Source organism: Papio anubis, chromosome 19 (genome assembly GCF_008728515.1).
Source record: "Papio anubis isolate 15944 chromosome 19, Panubis1.0, whole genome shotgun sequence".
Taxonomy (NCBI): Eukaryota; Metazoa; Chordata; class Mammalia; order Primates; family Cercopithecidae; genus Papio; species Papio anubis.
The window spans coordinates 34,445,630-34,461,113 of record NC_044994.1 but is presented as its reverse complement, the minus strand read 5'-3'; the positions used below and the strand labels follow the sequence as shown (position 1 = coordinate 34,461,113).

Here is a 15,484-nt window from a genome sequence, read left to right as displayed (position 1 = left end):
GCTTATGAATCTTTGTAGGCAAGAGTTCTGTTTGAACTCTTGCATTTGTGATTTTGTAGATTTAGACAAATCGAGGAGGACTGAACTAAGATAAAAGTCAGCTTCATTTACATCTCTTTCAGGTTACAAAATGTGCCATTGGATAGAAGGGCATCTGGAAATTACTTTCCTCAGTACGCTTGTGTTTTAGTCTCATGAACAGCCACCAACGCAACCTTATTTGGAAGAATTAGAGTTCAAGACCATCCACACCCTCTGCTTATGGGAGGATGAGAGCATGGTTATCCTGTTTCTGCAACAGGTGGAATGACTTCCTTACAAAAGGGTAGGAAGAAGAGAACAGCATGACTAAGGTACTCCAGGTGACTAGCAGTGATTAAAAACACTTTGTTGTTGTTGTTGTTGTTTTGAGACGGAGTCTCACTCTGTCGCCCAGGCTGGAGTGCAGTGGCATGATCTCGGCTCACAGCAACCTCCACCTCCCAGGTTCAAGTGCTTCTCCTGCCTCAGCCTCCCAAAGAGCTTACGCTTTTTCAAGGGAGCCATATTACTATAAGCAAGCAAAAAAAATGAACGAATGAAGAATAAGGAAGAAAATAAGACAGTGGAATGTGATAGAAAATGTATGGCACTTTTATAGACAGTTTTTTGAGAGCATGAAAGACAAAAAAAAAAAAACTATGCAAAGCTATGAAAGAAGATTATGGCAGATGGAGAGATCAGCTAGTACAATGGCTCTGAGAATAATGTGTAGGAAGCAGAAAGAGGATAGGCATTTGTGAGTGAGTCAGTCCTCCTCTTCCCAGGGTTTCTTTCACCTTTTCCCACTGTACTGCATCTGTTCAGGCCTATTCCCTTGGACTTTGCTCTATTCTCATCAATCTTATGGTCTTCTTGCTTTCAAGCCCTATTCATTCCTTATTGACACTCACAATGTCTTTCTGTATCAGAGTTCTATTTCCCTTGTCCTGAACAAAGACTGCTTATAGAGTAAACCAAAACCCTCAGGCTTATCTCCCGTAGCCTCCATCATCTGACTCCAACTCCTAATGCTTCCACTCATATGTCCTCTACTGCAAATGTACAGTGCTATTTCTCACCGTAATGTGTTTGTTCAGATCTTTCTCAAACAGCCACCTTGCATAGCTCCTTCCTAATTCTGTTCATATGTTCAAATCCTGCCTATACTTTAAGCTATATACTCAAGACACTAAGATCTAACACTAAACTTTACCTTAAAATCTTCACTATTTATTATAGCCTGAAATATCCCCATTTCCTTTCAAAGTCTATGGCAATTCCTATCTGTATAACTTATTTGTTCATTAAGTTCTGCTTTGTAATACCTTTTCTTTTATTAACAATTAATATTATTTACTTTTGATCTTTATTTATCTGTTAATATGGTTGTTTATGGTCTCTCCAACTAATTGTGACTATTTTGAGAGAAAAACCATGTTTCATGTTCCTTCCATTATCTTAGCCAAGCCCAATGCTAAGGATATTATTGGTGCTCAATAACTGCTTATGATTTAAGTTCAGCTGAACATAACTCTGTCTGACTGAATACATGGAGGAATGATTTTGATGCACTTGCCTCTAATCTGGCAGTTCCCTTCTTCCACGCTCATATAAAAGGAATGAGTTATTATGGTACATACAATACTAAAATAGAAAGTCTCTTCAATTCTTGCTCCAAGCCCTTTTCCCAGCAATATTTGTGAAATGTACATTAGCTCTCAACTCTATTGACTCAGAAACAGAAAATCTCAGGAGGTAACACAACACAGGCAAATTAATGATTAGTGAGTGATGAATGGAATGGCACTGAAATAGATGAGAGACCCCAAGGCAAGCTGTCTAGCCAACATGGAATAGGAGTAGCAAAGAAACAAATCCATTTAAATAAGTGCCATACCGCCTATAAAATCCTACGAAACCAAGAACAATCAACACTGCGAACTACTTGCTGATGCCAGTCTTGCTGATGGTATAATTTTCCTAAACAAAGAAAAGAAAGAAAATTTTATGCACTAAAGGATAATATGTGGAATCTTTTATTTTTGACTATGGATATAATTTAGTGTAATCACTTATTTTAAAATGAGGAAATTGCACCCAGACTGGGAGAATCACTTGCAGAGACGACCCTGGTATGGAGACACTGCTCCCTATATCATTGCCGCCTGCGGGAGAGAGGCGCTATTTCTAGTGCAAAGTGGCAGTTGCAGGGACTGGTTTCAATTGTCAGCCTCTTTGCTGTAACCGGAATTTTTCTCATGAGCACCCTCTCTCCAGGTCATGAATAACATTTAAGAGGCCTGAATCCGCTCACTCCCACTTCCTCCTTGGCCAATGGAAGGACTAAGTTGAGGAATCAGCAGGCTGTCTCAACCTACCACCTCATACTCCCACATACTCCCAGCACCCTTGTTCACATCCTGCCTCTTCTCTCAACTCCACATTGCTTGGTTCTTTCTCTTTGTTTTTGTTTTTTGAGATGGAGTCTTGCTCTGTCACCCAGGCTGGAGTGCAGTGGCACGATCTTGGCTCACTGCAACCTCTGTCTTCTAGGTTCAAGTGATTCTCTTGCCTTAGCCTCCTGAGTAGCTGGGATTACACACAGCCACCACCATGCCCAGCTAATTTTTTTTTTTTTTTCAGTAGAGGCAGGGTTTCACCATGTTGACCAGGCTGGTCTTGAACTCTTGACCTCAGGTGGTCCTCCTGCCTCAGCCTTCACCTTCCAAAGTGCTGGAATTACAGGGATGAGCGACCATACCTGGCTGGCTCTTCCTCTTTCCAGGGATACTCATCTTCATCTCTTTTTAACCACAAGCATTTCTCTGAAGGCACCTGGATCTTCTCTTCCGTTGTAAACCTCTTTATCTTCAACTGCTTCCTGAATTGTTTTGCCCCTTCCAGGCCTTAAAAGATATCTGGAAGTGCCTGAAGGATAAAAATTGTAATAAATGCGTCTCAAATGAACGTTTCTTCTTCTCCTTCATTTTCCTTGCCTCTAGGTCAAAGAAGTGGTCATCATTCTCATTACCCTCTCTCTAGTGATTTTTCTAGGATATTTCTATTTAGACCTTAGTAAGAAAAATAACAAAGAAAAATAACTCTTGCAGCTCTTTTTACCTAATCATATAATTTGAATACCTCCTCATCATTAATATCTATCATACGCCTGGTCATTCATCCTTCTCCATTGCTTCCTTTAGTGTAGAGCATACCACCCTTTGGCCCAGCTCCATTTCTGTCTTCACCCCAGGTGCCCTCAGTACCCCTTGTTTTAAGCCACTGAACAACTGGTAACTTCCTCTATGTGTTTTTATCACCAATGCCTCCCCCACCCTATTTCTGCCATCCACTCACTGCCCTCACCCCAAACATTGCTACTACCCAGTGTTATTTTACTTCTGAAACATTTCATTTAAATTCAGTTCTCAAATAACTTAATTGCCCAATAATAGGAAATGGCTAAATTATTGGCATTGCATAATACAGGATATCATGCAATTATTTATACGAATAAGGTAGATAAAAATATACTGATATGAAAGTTTACTGAAACATATTGTTAAATGAAAAAAGTCAATTAACAATGTACCTTAATGGACTTTTATCAGGATATTACAATCCATTTTTGTGCAAATAAAACATTTACAGCTGTGTGTATGTATAAATGTATAGAAATTTTCCAAAAGGATAAAGTGCTGAGAGTGATTTCTTTGGGAAAAAGGTTAATAATGAGGACAATAAGGAGACATTTTAATGTTTCATCCTTTGTAGTTCTGTATGTCCTGAATTGCTTTCAATAAGAATGTCTGTATACATTATTTGTAGAAATTTTAAATGCATATATATGAAAAAAACTCTTTACCACAATATTTATCTTTCTTATACTCTGTTACTCTCTTTACCTATATCTTGACATTATTGAGAATTTCTGGGATTTGACACTTTTTTTTTATTGCCTCATGTCTGTCTTTCTTTGGCTCTCTTAGCTACCATTTTCTGATCACTGCAACAATCTTACCATAATTTTTAAATTTTTGCCCCTGATTTCCTTTATTACATCTACCCAATATTATTCCACCTCAAAGTAGAGTCAACTGTCCACTTTATCTACATTCAAGTTTGTACCACCACATGTCTCTGGTTTTCTTCCTACATAGATGGCTCCTCTAAATCCATTACAGGTTATGTTTCTCTACTTTTGCCTATAATGTTAGGGTTTCTCGGGGTTTTGCATGAAGACCTCTTCTTTCCTCATTCTTCATGCTCTTCATAGTAGATTTAATTTACTTTTGAGGCTTTTAAAAAACCCTAAAAACTAAAGCTTAGTAATAAGTCCTAGTCTTTACTTCATCTCATGCCTTTCTACTTTGTTCCAAATGCATATGTCAAGGTAATAACTCGTGATTCTCATGAGTACCTCAAACTCAGTATGTTCAAGATCACATCCTTCTTTCTTTACTTGGTTACTTGTTATCACTATCTCGATGAATGACCCCATCATGCCACAACCTGTGTGTTAGATGTGAATTATTATTATTCTCTGGTCTTTATATTCATTCATTCACCTAGTCTACTAATTCTACCCCCTAAATAACTATCAAAATTCTTGTTTCAAGCCATCATCACCACCTGCCTAGATTTTTGCAATGGTCTCTTGTCTAGTCTTTCTAATTTCTGCTTGTTTCCCTCTAGTTCATTTCTCATAAAGCCTAACTGAACTTCCTGAGATGCAAATCTGATCATGTCACTTCTCTGATGAAAATGATTTAATGATTGCCCCAACAAAAACAAGTTCAAATTCTTTATAGGACTAACAACAACTTTCACAAGGTACTACTGGCTATCTCTTCAGTTCATGTTATTTGATTTACTCTTTACCATCCATGATGAATCCATAATAAGCTCCTTCAAAATCTTGTGTTTTCTTTTCCACCTCCATGGCTTTACCAACTCTGGTCTTCTCCCCGGTCTGCTCTTCCACCACTCTGCAATGAACAAATTTCTATGCTCCATTCTAATATCAAATTAGAGGCAATTTCTCCCTTTGGATCCCAGAGGACATTTATATATTATTTTATCATGATTTTTATCACTCTCTATTTTCACTGATTTGTCTGCTTCCTCTACTGAAGTATGAGCAAATCCCTGGAGAGTCTGGACAAGGTAATTTATTATAACATACATGGTTTGATACATGGTGGGAATATGGTATCATGCAAATATCAATGACTCTGGAAGATATTGCTGCAACTGCATTCTCTACCTTAATCTCAATGCCCATGACTTATACTGTCTACTGAACTTTCCCACCTCAGTAATATGTTTATGTAACTTCATGTGATAAGATTTTAACACATCTAAAATACATACTCCTTATGACCCAACCTTTTCAAATAAGCTGCTCTGCCTCCCAAAATCCATTTTTTTGGTGAATTTCACCAACATCCCCCCAACGCCATCCTTCTCATGGGTCCCTCAGCCTTCATCTTGTTCTTCTCAGGTCCAGGTTGGTCTATTTTTTTTCTATTGAGAATTTCAGTAATGCATCCTTTTTTCTTCTCTCTGTATTTTCTTAGTTCTCATTGCAACTTTGCACAACTCTCTTGGAGAATGTAAACATAATCTCCTTTAATAACTAAATTTGTATAATTTTCTTCTGGTTATTGGTACTAAATTCAATTACAATATTCATTAAGAAGATCACTTTTTAAGATAATGATAGATATTTTGAGCTACAATCCTCTTGGTTTGCATTGGGAAAAGGCTCTTATTCTGATATTCTAAAATAGACCATTTTTCTTATTTCTTGTGATGTGATTAAATAAAGATTTATCAACATCAGTCAATTAATGTAACTGGACACGGAGTAAGAATAGATACCTATCACATAATACCATTGTCTGCAGGGGTTAGCAGTCAATTGGCCAGGGCAACAACCCCTAAAACCCAATTAGTAGAGTAACTCTGTTCCAACGAGAATGTAGTTGTTTCCTTCCACTCTGCTAATTAGTGACCCTGTATTTGATAATTTTAGAATACATATTTTCTTGAAAAAAATTTATGTGTTCTGAATATTGGAAAAAAAAGACATTGTTTTCAAGCTTCTCACTGAATCTCTTTTATAAAATATAAAATGTTGTGGAGACAGTGTTGATTAGGATGCCAAGATTCTTAATTTTTTTCCTAATTGTTGCTAAATCTCTGTGTGATTTTGGAACTGCTCCTTCTGACACTTACTTTTTTGTTTCTTCTTTAAAATGAGAAGTTTGTATAAACTAAACATATCTTTAATATCTTATTTTATTTAGTATTTGTATTTAGTATCCCCCACTCATTTTCATTACTGGCTCTACAAATATACTGAGAGTTAACTTTGACAAACTTCAGTCAAGTCAACCAAGTAATTAATCAATCAGGGGCTGGTACCTTGACTTAGTGTACTGTAATTAGAGTCAGCTTGTTAAGATGCACCAGTATTTAAATAATATTAAAAAATAGTTTAGTATGAACATGAAAGAAAGGATTCATTATTGTCATCAAAAGCATATTCACATCTCAAGTAAATGTTTTCATTTTCAGAATGAAAATGAAAGAGCACAGAATAGTATTCAATCCTTAGTCTCACATTGGGCAGTAATCAGATACATTTGTTATTAGTATTTTATGCACTAGTGTTATGAGAATAAAAGTTTTGCTTTATAAATTACTGTCCTATCTGTCATATCACTAGCTGACCTATATTTTTACAAAACCATCGTCAATTATTACAAAAGAATTATGAGAAGATTACAAAACAGGATATGGCCAAACATGGTACTAGCTTTTTAAAAATGAAGGAAGTAAACTAATGTTTATTGAACATATACTATGGATCAAACCTTTTACATGTATTATCTCAATTAAATATGTCTTCAAAAAAGCACAACTTTATAGAGGAAATGAAAGATAGAATGGTTTGAAATAGAGGTTATGACTTGTACAAGTGGAAGATACAAGATTTAACACAAGTTCTGCCTAAATTGCAAAGCCACGTATTCTTTAAAAGCACAAAACTGATAGTAAAGTAAAAAGTAAATGATAGCAAATTGAAAAGAGGCCTATAGGCCTAGGAGGTTCTATATTCTATTGAACAGAGAGTTTAATATTAATTTCTGTCAAATTTTCAAAAATATTATTTTATGACATTTATGTCATTTTTAATGTGTCTGTTGCAATGGCACAACTGATATATTGATTTATTATATCCTGATGTCAGAAAAACAAGTCCCTCATGACATATTTTTTGACAAGTTGAAAATTTATGGACTTAATTATGGCATAAACATATAGATAATATCTGATTAAACAATTGTACACCCCAAAATGTTAATTGATGGATGTGTCATATAGTAGTTTATAAATCTGATTCAATAAGTGCACACATGCACATGCAAACATACACTTACTATGGGAATGTGATCTGAATGCTCAGGATCTAGGGTATCAACTGTTCCTGTTTTCCTGTGAATGGAGAGCATTTCCAGAACAAGGTGTTTTCAGTTCTAAAATGGGAAAAATATTTTCCATTACTTACTTATTTATTTATTTATTTATTTATTTATTTATTTATTTATTATTATTATACTTTAAGTTCTAGGGTACCTGTGCATAACGTGCAGGTTTGTTACATATGTATACTTGTGCCATGTTGGTGTGCTGCACCCATCAACTCGTCAAGTACCATTCAGGACATAGGCATGGGCAAAGACTTCATGTCTAAAACACCAAAAGCAATGGCAGCAAAAGCCAAAATTGACAAATGGGATCTCATTAAACTAAAGAGCTTCTGCAAAGCAAAAGAAACTACTATCAGAGTGAACAGGCAACCTAGAGAATGGGAGAAAATTTTTGCAATCTACTCATCTGACAAAGGGCTAATATCCAGAACCTACAAAGAACTCAAACAAATTTACAAGAAAAAAACAAACAACCCCATCAAAAAGTGGGCAAAGGATATGAACAGACACTTCTCAAAAGAAGACATTCATACAACCAACAGACACATGAAAAAATGCTCATCATCACTTGCCATCAGAGAAATGCAAATCAAAACCACAATGAGATACCATCTCACACCAGTTAGAATGGCGATCATTAAAAAGTCAGGAAACAACACGTGCTGGAGAGGATGTGGAAAAATATTTTCCATTTTTATAGACAAACAGGAACAAGTTGGTCACCTGATATAGTTTGAATTTGTGTTTCTGCCGAAATCACATGTTGAATTGTAATCCTCAATATTGGAGGAGGGGGCTCGTAGGAGGTGATTGGATCATGGGGGCAGACATCCTCCTTGCTGTTCTCATGATAGTGAGTTCTCACAAGATTTTGTTGCTTCAAAGTGTGTGGCACCACTCCCCTCTCTCTCTTCCTCCTTCTCTGGCCATGTAAGACATGCTTACTTCCCCTTCACCTTCTGCCATGATTGTAAGTTTCCTGAGGCCTCCCAAGCTGTGCTTCCTGTACAGCCTGCAGAACTGTGAATCAATTAAACCTCTTTTCTTTATAAATTACTCAGTCTCAGTTAGTTATTTACAGCAATGTGAGAACAGATCAATACAGAAAATTCATACTAGAAAGTGGGGTATTGCTGTAAAAATAACTGTAAATGTGAAAGCAACTTTGGAACTGGACAACAGACAGAGGTTCAAACAGTTTGGAAGGCTCAGAAGAAGACAGGAATATGAGGGAAAGTTTGGAACTTCCTAGAGATTTGTTAAATTGTTTTGACCAAAGTGCTCAGAGTGACATGGACATTGAAGTCCAGGCTGAGGTTGTCTCAGATGGAGATGAGGAACTTATTGGGACCTGGAGTAAAAGAAACTCTTGCTAAGCTTTAGCAAAGAGACTGGTGGCATTCTGCTCCTGCTCAAGGAACCTGTGGAACTTTGAACTCAAGAGTGGTGATTTAGGGTACCAGGTAGAAAAAAAATCTAAACAGCAAAGCATTCAAGATTTGGTGTGATTGCTTCATGTGTGGTCATATACATAAGCAAAGAGGTTAGCTAAAACTGGAACTTATATTTCAAAGGAAAACAGGGAATAAAAGCTTAGGAAATTTTCAGTCTGACCATGTAGAATTCCTCTCCCCATGTTTGGGAGAGGAATTCAAGTCACTTCAGAAATTTGCATAAGTAAAGAGGAGCTGAATGTTAATAGCCAAGACAATGGGGAAAATGCCTTGAAGGCATTTCAGAGACCTTTGTGGAAGCCCCTCCCATCACAGGCCTGGAGGCCTAGGAGGGAAGAATGGTTTCCAGGGACAGGCCTATAGCCCTGCTGCCCTGTGCAACCTCAGGACACTGCTCTTTGTGACCCAGCTGCTCCAACTCCAACTATTGCTAAAACAGCCCTAGATATGCCTCAGACTTCTTCTCCAGATGGTGCAAACCATAAGCCTTGGCAGCCTTCACGTGGTGTTAAGCCTGTGAGCGGGCAGAGGGCAAAAGTTGAGGCTTGGGAGCTTCCAACTAGATTTCAGATGATGAAAGGAAAAACCTGGATATCCAGGCAGAAGTCTGCTGCAGGGATGGAGCCCTCATGGAAAATCTCTAGTAGGGCAGTGTGAGGCAAAAATGTAGGGTTGAAGCCCCAACACAAAGTCCCCACTAGGGAATTGCCTAGAGGAGCTGTGAGAAGAAGGTCACTATCCTCCAGACCCCAAAATGGTAGATCCACCAACAGCTTGCCCCATGCACCTAGAAAAGACACAGACACTAAATTCCAGCCTTTGAAAACAGCTGCAGGGGCCATACCCTGCACAGTCACAGGGACAGAGCTGCAAAAGTCCTTGGGAGCCCACCCCTTGCATCAGTGTGACATGGGTGTGAGACATGGAGTCAAAGGAGATTATTTTGGAGATTTAATATTTAATGACTGCCTTGCTGGGTTTCAGATTTGCATGGGGCTTGTATCCCTTTGTTTTGGTCTATTTCTCCCTTTTGGAATGAGAGTATTTAGCCAATCACTGTGCCTTCATTGATCTTGTATTAACTTGTTTGTTTTTGATTTTTACAGTCTCACAGGCAGAAGGGACTTGCCTTGTCTCAGATGAGAATTTGGACTGTGGACTTCTGTGTTAATACTGATAATGAGATGAGTTAAGACTTGGGGGACTGTTGAGAAGGGTTGATTGCATTCTGCAGTGTGAGAAGGGCATGAGATTTGGGAAGGGGCAGGGTTGCAAATATATGGTTTGAATTTGTGTCCTCAACCAAATCTCATGTCAAATTGTGATCCCCAGTGTTGAAGAAGGGGCCCGGTGGGAGATAATGTAGATCACAAGGGTGGACTTCTCCCTTGCTGTTCTCATGATAGTGAGTGAGTTCTCATACAATCTGGTTGTTTAAAAGTGTATGACACCTCTCCCCTCCCTTTCTTCCTTCTTCTCCAGCCATGTAAGACATGCCTGCTTCCCCTTCAACTTCTGCCATGATTGGAAGTTTCCTGAGGCCTTCCCAACTGTGCTTCCTATACAGTCTGCAGAACTGTGAATCAATTAAACCTCTTTTTTTATATAAACTCTCTAGTCTTGGGTAGTTCTTTATAGCAATGCAAGAATAAACTCATATACCATCCTATCAGGATAACACATATAGACTCTCCTTATTTATGCCCTGATATTTTAGCCCTGTTTCCATGGAAATAACCAGGTTTCTAAGCCAAAGAGATAATGTAAAGCCATTAAGTTAATAATTAGGACTAGAGATACAAAGTTTATCTAGACTATGTTATCCTGGACTGACACATGCAATCTTATTCCTCTAATTTCTCCCTAAATGCTCTTCTGCCTGACTCTTGTGCTAACACGAACCAAGCAGCCATCATTTCCAAACTGTACCCTCCTGCCCTAGCTGCCTGAAGTCTAGCCATGAGTATTCTTTATCACTTCCTTTGCATTGCTTGGCAATTACAGGAGCATCAATGTTATTGCCCTAGCTGACCACTGAGTGTATGGTCATCAAGAATGTTGCCCTATTCCTGAACAAACCAAATAATAAAAACTAACTGAGGTTTAAAAGGTCAAAGCTAAAATCAACAGGTTACTTCACCAGCTAAGCATCTTGTGTTCTTTTTTGGCTGATGACCAAGAAGAAGAGTCATCTGTGACAGGCAGAAAGTGCAAGGGAGTATTTCAGGCAGAGTAAGCAGGCACTCAGGGGTTAGAACTGTACAACGATGAACTCAATATTCCTGCCAAAATACAGACTTTTGGTTAAAGGCAATAAATCACTTTTGTTTATGTAAAAATTGCTTGAACTTAAAAAAAAATAAAGAAGAGGATATGTTTTATTATTCACAGCCATCCAGAAGTGAGGACTGGGCTTATATTTTTGATACTCTCTGTGGCCCTTAAATAGACATAAAAGTAAACTAGGGTATACAGTGAGTCCTCACTTAATATTGTCAATAGGTTTTTGAAAAGTTTGACTTCAAGGGAAACAATGTACTGCATTAAAGAAACAATTTTACCATAGGGTTAATTGATATAAACAAGAGTTAAGTTTCTATAACATACAGTATATCCAAAAACTTATAGGCAAGTTTAAATAAGACATACTGTATTCCCTAGTGATGTGTTGCAAGGTTCAATATTCAGTTTGACTTTTTTTTTGCATGTTTTATTTTTTAAAAATTGTAGGTGACGTGATAATTGCACATACCTATGGGTACATAGTGATTTTGCTTGACTTAATGTAGTGTGGTGGTGGTGATGGCGGTGGTGGTTTCCGCTTATTGGAATGATCTTTCAAATTTTAATTGAGAGAATTTTGAGAAGCAAAACTAAAAGAGGTAATGAAAGGTCAAAGTCAGTTCTAACAATTCTCAATTGGCAAAGTTTGGCCAGTTATTAAAGCACTGGTAGGTTAATTCAACACTGGTGAGAGTATTTATACCAAGGAAATGGCCAAACACGGTTATCAGTGGGGATTTTTTTCTCTTTTTATTTATTTATTTTTCTTTTCTGGAGAGCCAGTTGTTAAACATCTACCAATACACAACTGAACAAATTCTCCCCTAAAACTTGCAATCCAGATCAGTGTAAATTATGATAAGCAGCAGAGGAAAAGCACCTCACCTATATCCATTTTCTCATTCATGGTTTCAGGGGATAATCCTTACTACCTAGAACTCTAGATTAATTCAGGTAATAAAAGCAAGTCTTCATAAAGAACTTGGCTCATAGGGAGCTGAGGAACAACAAAAAAGAGTTAACATGAAGTGTGAAATGGTTATGAATCCTGAGCCCATTTATTTTAGCTGAAAGCACATAATTTATTAAGAATGAACAAAAAGGGAAAAGTCATCACTTTTCCTCCAGTTAATAATGCCCTACACTTCCTCTGTCTCCAAATGCTTTGTTCAGTGACGTTCAGATGATATACAAAAAAAAAAAAAAAAAAAAAAAAATCCTGATCCAGCTATTCTATCCAGAGTCTTATTAAAAGCTTAAGAATCTTTTCTTAGATTAAACCTAACTTCAAAAGCATCATTTATGGTCTCTGTTTGTCACTGTGAGAAGGATTTAAGCACTGCAGAACTAAGATCTTAGAGTGAAGATTCTCTTTTACTTCCCAAAACACACTTTTTGGGGGGACAACCCCATGGAGAAGCAGTCCTTAGAGAAGCAGCCCGTAAAGAAGTATTAAGAAGCTTGACTTTTGCATTTTATACACATGTTATGGATCTCAACATTCCAGGACCGGTTTGTGTGGTTTTCTTCTAATCAATCTGGGGAATTTGTCACAAAATACCAAAATGTAGCTCATTTATTTCTCATTTCCTTTTTATTTATAATTCTGGGTGGTAGTTTCTTACTGTGGGGATTTGCATTCTCTGACATTAGTCAAGGTCAAAGCACAGAGCCTTTGTGTGCATTCTAAGCCCTTTCAAATATGTGTTCACCCACCAGTGTGATGCATTAAAAAAAGATACCTTGTTCAGAATCGACCCACAAGTTCCTGCATTTTGTTTGTCTTCTATTAAAGACTAAGCAGCTACATTTCATTTCAAATTCCACATAAATGCTTTCAGAATAGCTTAAATCTGGAACTGTCTGAAAACAGGAAAGATATTAGATGACCTCCCAGGATCCTTTCTTGTTCCTCAGTTTTCAGCATTGCAATGGCTTCCGATCCTGTGTGCACACAGCTGTTCTGACTCAGTACTGAAGATTGCAGGCTCTCTGGCCTGCACTCAATTCCTTTCTCCATATCTATGTACCAGGTACTTTCGTATCCCTACCTCCTGTCTCCAGACCTAAATTTTTCTCAATAAATTTGCTGATAAATTGTGTGTGTGTGTGTGTGTGTGTGTGTGTGTGTGTGTATGTGTCATGCATATGTGGGAGAGACTGCGAACATATTCATCTTCACTATATCCAATTAAGGTGCTATAAAGGTCTATTGAGGGTCAGGATAATGACCATAAAATGGATTTCAGAGACTAACATCATTAAATTCTTTGAAAATTCCTTGGGTCAAAAACAGGTAATGTACTGAGCATCTTTAGACCTGCTGCCCTTACATGTAAAATTGAGAAAATAGTTACCACTTCATAGGTTTGTTCTGAGAATTAAATTATAAACTGTACACACCCATAAAGCACTTGCTCTGGTATATAGGAACTCTACCGCCAACCCCCACAAAGGCAAATCATATTTTAGGTGTTGCTGAATTACCTGTGCCTTGAAAGGATCAGCTCACTATAAGAAAGCAGGATATTAAATTCAGACACAGCCTCCACTAACCTCAACCACAAAGACAAAGAAGCAGCCTGAGGCATGCAAGATCCAGGAAGGAGGCTCACATGCTCAGAGCAAATAATTAAGAAAGAATTGGAGGTCAAAATGAAAAACTAGCCTTATGCTCCCTGGCTGATCCCTGATTTTCTTCTCTTTACTCATCTCAGTTTTCCTAGCTGTACCACATACCTTAATGCCCTTAGGGCTAGCAAATCAACATAACCAAAATACTTGCAGGTATATAATACTTCCTTCATTCTTCATTCTTAGATTTCAGCACAGATTCAACACACTGATGCACTAAAAGTTTTTCAGAAAGAAAAGATACTTTCTGCATTAGATTTAATTATTATTTACAGGACACCTTGATTTCAGAGATACACAATTGTAGAAAACAAGTGTGCTTTTCAGAATCAAGGAACTATGGTAGCCAATTGAAAATTAGTTTCCAGACTGTGAGACCCACTCTTCTCACCAATTCTCTCTCTCCTTTACTAGTTTCTAATGATATTTACATGAGTTTATAAAAATCCTGTATGTCAGATAGGCCAGATATCATGTCCAGAAAGTGAGCTAAGACACAGATCAGAAGTTCAGTTAAGGAAGTGAGGGAACAAAGACTCAGAGCCAAGTAAGATTTGGACTTCTAAAATTGATGCATGTAGACAGACAAGTGACATGAGGACCAACAATGGGACTTTTTTAGTTCCTATATTTGAGCTAAAGATCTCCTCTCCACAACATTCTAGAATAATATCAGTGAGTGGAGTACGAATCATCTGCTAGAGGAGACAGTAGTGTGATGGGTTGGCTAGTGGAATAGCTAGGTTTAGAGTAAGGGCAGAGGTCTAGAAGAATCAATCATGTCATGTTAATTTAGCACTGGTGATGTGATCAGGGTTAAGCCTTGAACTCCTAGGAATTTTAGAATCACAATTTGAGAATGCCTTGGTACCCAGGCATGAGGAAGTCAAATCTATGAACTTGCAGGACAGAGACTCAGCTGACTCATTAGGACAGTGGGTATCACAGTTATAATTGTGAAGGGACAGAATAATGGCTTCTGTGTGAGGCTGAATTTGCCTCCCCATCCCCATGGCTGCTCCTTTTCCTTACTCTTTCAGAGGAACAGCTACCTCACCCATAAGCATCTCAACAGCTATCTCTTCCCTACACATATCACTGCATAGCTATATTCCAAATGTTTCTAATTTCAATTGTGTTCCAACAAACTGTCTAGAAGTCCAGCTGAATCTCTTTAGAGAACCAAGCAACCTCTGACACTGGAGTAAAAGAGAACCTTGCTCTCAGGTTGGAGGGTCGTTCTGTCCCACTGACAAGTCTTCATGAGTTCCCCTCATGTGAGACATGACTCCTTGCATCATACGGGTGCAAGACATAAGCAAATGGCTCAGAGTAGCATGGGAACGCTGGGACCTGAATCTTATCAATATCCAGGATGTTATGAAAACCTTATTATGAAATCTAGGAAGGACAATAAAATTGATTTCAGTTAATGAATATATAGATGTCTCGTGTTCCTTTCCATTAACTCTAAAAATTATGTTCCCAGAAGTAGATTTTTACATTTTTAAATTTAATAAGTCAAATACAGTCTCAAAACTTAAACAAAAAAGAATGCTTTCTATAAAGGTACATCTGTGAACATGCTTGAGA

At 37.7% G+C, this 15,484-nt stretch overlaps 1 long non-coding RNA gene across 4 annotated transcripts in view; it reads right to left on the bottom strand.

Moving 5' to 3' along the window:
- Positions 1 to 279: 279 nt before the first annotated feature.
- Positions 280 to 15,484, bottom strand: part of LOC103879693 — a 388,108-nt gene continuing 372,903 nt past the window's right edge. For 3 of the 4 annotated variants that reach the window (XR_004180058.1, XR_004180057.1, XR_004180056.1), the window contains exons 6-8: positions 7,470 to 7,565; positions 4,903 to 5,009; positions 2,679 to 2,949 (exon numbers count right to left, since the gene is read on the bottom strand). This is a non-coding gene — a long non-coding RNA (uncharacterized LOC103879693). Of the gene's footprint in view, positions 2,002 to 2,678; positions 2,950 to 4,902; positions 5,010 to 7,469; positions 7,566 to 15,484 lie in introns of those variants that run through there. The other variant, XR_001897354.3, reaches the window with a different exon arrangement.